This window comes from Tupaia chinensis, unplaced genomic scaffold, assembly GCF_000334495.1.
Source record: "Tupaia chinensis unplaced genomic scaffold, TupChi_1.0 Scaffold142527_1, whole genome shotgun sequence".
Taxonomy (NCBI): domain Eukaryota; kingdom Metazoa; phylum Chordata; class Mammalia; order Scandentia; family Tupaiidae; genus Tupaia; species Tupaia belangeri.
In genome coordinates, this window is record NW_006202376.1 from 170,172 (window position 1) to 175,393 (window position 5,222).

General features: G+C 40.1%; 1 pseudogene; it reads right to left on the reverse strand.

The window, feature by feature from the left end:
* Positions 1-1,253: 1,253 nt before the first annotated feature.
* The window catches only part of LOC114005123 (renal cancer differentiation gene 1 protein pseudogene), a 12,381-nt pseudogene continuing 8,412 nt past the window's right edge, over positions 1,254-5,222 (reverse strand).

The following is a 5,222-nucleotide window of genomic DNA, read 5'->3' on the forward strand; positions in this document are numbered from 1 at the left end:
TTTCTAGGCTTTCACTTCGTGAAGGCTTTTTTTTTTTTTTTTTTTTAAGTTTTGCGTAGGGTGTATCTGCTCACCAGATATAGAGACACAGAGAAGGAGAAAGTGAGAAATTAGCCCTAAGGGGGATGGACATACTGCAATCTTGTCTCTTCCATTCTCCTCCTGGATTTGGGGCACATGTACTACATGTCCTAGACATGATTTTCAAGACACCAGGCCCAGGACTCGATCTGTAGTTGACCATGTGGAAGTCCAGCACCTCAACCACTTGCTGGTCCCGTTTTCGTAAGGCTTTTTAAAACAGCATCAGAGGGCCAGCTCAGAGGCCCAGTAGATAAGGCAGCCAGATCCCACATGGTCAATCCCAGAGTGCATGTGCTCAAAATGTGAAATGGAGGAAGAGATAGAAGAGAAAGAATTGTATGTGACCACTCTCCATGAGGGAACTGTCTCCTCTCTCTTTGTGTCTCTGGCAGCCCATAGATCCTCTAGAAAAAGGGAAAAAAAAAATCATAGGCAAAAATGTTTTTATTATACATTTTTAAGAACTATCATTTAAATTCAAATGTAAGAACCTTTTACTTCATTTCAATGAAGTTCTGATTTCTACTTTTTGTAGAGAAACAATTATAGTATTCATGATAAATTATTATATTTTTTTTAATTTCTCAACTCTTACTCAGCATTTAGTAAGTGTTGTGAGTGTTGGTTTAAAGGTAAGTAAAGGTAAGTCTAACTCTCTTGGACCTAGAGAACCTAGCCTAATAGAGCTGGATTTACCATTAAATGGTGACCTTCATTGAGTTATTTTTCTTGGTCTACAAAATGAAGCACAACTTCAAATTCTGCCACCACTTTGTCATCTGCTGCTGAGAAAAAGATGTACAATGACTAAAGGTAATTTTTTTAAACAAATAAAAATTTTAAATTAACATATTTTTTAAAAAATCTCATCGTCTACCTAGTTTGCTGCTGGTCACACTGTGGTACTGATAATATTATCTACTGATAAAGTTAACTTCCATAAAGAAGTGCACAAGTTTAAAGAGCAGAAACTATTTAAAGGTAAACACTGGCTACTATCAAAAATAACTGGTATTCTGCTTTCACAAAGGTCAAGAAAACTAAGTGAACTTCATTTTGAGTTTACAGAACTGCTGGCAGACATCACCCTATACATGCAGTGCACGTGCAAATATCACATGTGAAGTAGTTGAATTCTTGCACAGTCATTTAAATGGCTGGGCACCGCGTCAGTCGCCAGGTTTCACAGAATCCGAGCCTTCTTTGGGATGTCTTGCCAAGTTCGGAAGAAGCGTGAATTTTCTGTATACTTAAAGGCAGGTTCTTCTACTTGAGCTGATACTTCAGAGGTGGTTTCAAGGAGCCTTGTTAATGAAAGTGCTACATTCTGGATCTGCAGCTCCACCTCCTCCAACTTGCCTATATGAAGCCACAAACCCAGGATAGTGCCTGGGTCGAGTGAGGACTAGGGGCTGGAGGGCAGCAGAAACTCTATGGACTCTGCCATGGTTCAGACTGGACCCAGACCCTCCTCCCTGCCTCAGGCACCAGCCACCTTCTAGAAGCATAGTTTTCCAAGCTACAGAACATCCTCATATCTTTTTAATGTTGAACTTCAAGTGAAAGAAGAGACAGAATGCAAACTGAAATAATTTGAAAGTCCTTAGGTAACTGCTAAAAAATAAAATAGTGTGGGAGGACCAGCAGTTAGCGTAATGGCTATGTAGCTGGACTCCCATGTAGTCGACCGCAGTTCGCGTCCCGGACCCGGTGGCTTAAATTCACACTTGGGCGCGTGTGCATGTGTGCCCCAAGATCCCAAGAGGAGAATGGAGGAGAAGGGATTACGGCATGGCCATCCTACCTGGGGGTGATTTCTCACTTTCTGGCTCTTTGCCTCTCCCTGTCTTTATGGCAAGCTCACGTACCCTATTAAAAACAAAAAAGAAAGAAAAAAAAACAAAAACACTTCCCCACCCAAAATAAATAAATAAATAAAGTGTGAAGTTTCAGCAAGCCAAAATAATATGTTGCTTACATAACAGTTTAAAAACATAATTTTAAAACTAAACTCAAAATGTTATTCTAGAGAACTTAAAATATTATGTCAATAGAAGCTTTAACTTAATAATATAGAAATAATTATCCATCTTTCTTTGTAAGAGACCTTAAAGTTTAACATGGATCTCAATTGCCCATCATACAGATAGCTCCTCTCCTTATAATAAGAAAAGACCTTTCTCTTGGTTTTCTTATGCAGATGCAAAAAATCTTGAAAAAGTATTAACTAGCAGAATCAAAGCAGAAATAAAAGTTTCCAAAGTGACTGCTGCCTGTCACGGCTTCTTCGCACATGTGTGTCAGCTTCTTCCTGCTCTAGGAGGCTGCTTCTTTTGCCAACCTGTGACATTTTCTCATTTTAAATGAACAATCACGACATATTCTTTAAAAAAGAATGTGATAGAGGGACCAGCAGTTAGCATAATGGCTATGTTGCTGGACTCCCACGTAGTTGACCGCGGTTCGAGTTCCGGACCTGGTGGCTTAAACTCACGCCGGGTGCGTGTGCATGTGTGCCCAAGATCCCGAGAGGAGAATGGAGAAGAAGGGATTGCGGCGTGACCATCCCCCCGGGGGGTGATTTCTCGCTTTCTGCCTCTCTGTCTCTCTCTGTCTGTCTGGCGAGCCCACCCACCCTATAGCAAAAACCTCTCCAAAAAAAAAAAAGGAACCTTTGTTTTCCCTCAAAGAAACATGATATATAATGATGTAGAGGACAGAGTTTCTAATTTCCACGAATCAGAAAATGACTTAGGGAACATCTCTATATTTTGATTGTTTTAGAATTGACAGTCATTCCAACATTCCCAGAATTATAATAGATAAAAGTGTGTATAATTATAACATTTATGTTTACCTATCAATGTATATCACTGACACATCTACAGATAAATTATTAAATGAATTTTATGAAAGTAATTGTACAGACATTAAAATTGAGGGGGCTGCCCCATAATGCAATAGTTATTTGCTGTGCAGAAAAAGCTGGACCATAATTTTAGTCCTGGTCTTGTTGGTTTGAAAATACTCCAAGCAACTTTGCATGTGACCAGGATTCTTACATGATGGAGAATTGATGGGAAAATAATTGTTGCATGACCCGGCTCTCTTAAGGGGTGCTTTCTCCTTTCCCCTTCCTGTCTCTGTCTGGGGTGTGTGCATGCAATCTGGCTTAAAAAAAAATTGAAAATACCAGCAGAGGTGTGGTGGCTAAGATTCTGGTTAAGATGGTCAACTTTGGCTTGAAAAATCAGATTGGGTCCATGTGTGTGCATGCCCCAAAATCTAGGAGGAGACTGGAGAATAAAGGATCACAGCATCACCATCCGCCTTGGGGGGTGATTTCTCAATTTTCTTCTCACTCTTTCTGTCTGTCTTCTGCAAGCACACATGCCTTATGACACATAAATAAATAAATAAATAAAAAGAAAACATGAAGTTCAAAAGAAATGAAGTACATTTGAAAATGTGTTAATCTTTTATAAATTTGATCAACGTTTTAGTCTGCTCACGTTGTTATTATATATTGGGTTGTTGGGAAAGTCATGACACATGTTTTAATAGAAAAACATAGATAAAATATGCCATGACTTTTCTGACAACCCAATAACCTGGGCGACTTCTAAAAGGCAAACATTTATTTCTCGTAGTTCTGATGTCTCGAAGTCTAAGATCAAGGTACCTGCAGATTCAGCACCTTGGGAAGACCCATTTGTTCTCAGGGACAGCATTTTCTTTTTTTCTCCACATAACAGAAAGGACAAAAAACTCCTTTAAACTCTTATAAGGACCCTAATCCCATTAATGGAGACTCTGCCTCCTTGACCTTGTCACTTCCCAAGTCTTCACCTCTTAATAAATCACATGGAGGATTAGGTTTCAACCAATGAATTTGGGCGAATACAATATTTAGACCACAGACATCAATATATTTAAATTGTTTTATTTATTTAATTAGAGATTTTTGCTATAGGGCATGTGTGCTTACTGAAGAGATAGAGACAGAAAGTGAGAAATCGCCCTCTTGGGTGAAAGGTCAGGCCAGAATCCCTTCTCTTCCATGCTCATTTCAGGATTTTAGGCATGCACACACACGTGCCTGACCTTAGTTTCAAGCGTCCGAATCTGGGACTTGAACTCTTGTCAACCACATGGGAATCCAGCACATTATCCGTCACACTATTTTCTGACCCTTAAATTTGTTTATTATAAAATTTTCTCTTTCAGGGGACCAGCAGTTAGTGTAATGACTATGTCGCTGGACTCCCATGTAGTCTACCGCAGTTCGCGTCCCAGACCCGGTGGCTTAAAACTCACGCCGGGTGCGTGTGCGTGCATGCCCAAGATCCCAAGAGGAGAATGGAGGAGAAGGGACTGTGGCATGGCCATCCCCTTTCTGGGGCGGGAGGGGGATGATTTCTCGCTTTCTGTCTCTCTTTATCTCTCTGTCTGTCTGGCGAGTGCACGCACCCTATAGCAAAAACTTCTTAAAAATATAGAATTTTCTCTTTCATACAAACTTTCTCTCTAATGATGTACATTTTGTATAGTACGTATCATTATGAACATACAACTGATGGTCATGACATCAATTTTGATTTAAGTTTTGGTAAAATAAAAGATGTCTTTAAATTTTAGGTCACAGGGCTAGTAGGTGGCTTAGTGATTAAGGCAGTGGATTCCCACATGGCCAACCACAGTAGGAATTCCAGATCTAGCATCTCAAAAATCCCATCAAGCATAAATGTATATACCCAAAGTCCCAGGAGGAGAATGGAGAAGAAAGGATTTCAGTGTGGCCATCCCCCTTGGGAGAGAGGGGGATTTCTTACTTTCTCTTTGTTTCTCCAGTGAGGGTATGTGCCCCAGAGCAAAACTAAAAATCAAAACAAAAGAAAAGTAACAGAGACAAACTTATTTCATGATCATCCCTTTCTTCCCCTCCCGCCAGTCTTTTCTGCCAGTCAGGATCATTGGCGTGCTCGCCTGGCATGTACAAATCACTGAGGAGCTCTGCCAGTGAGCTTCCGTATGGAGGGAGCATCACTCAAGCAGTGAATTGCACTGCACCACCTGACATTCCCCTTTAAAAAAAAGTTTAAAAAAAATATTTCCCAAGAGGAAGATAGAAAAAGGTA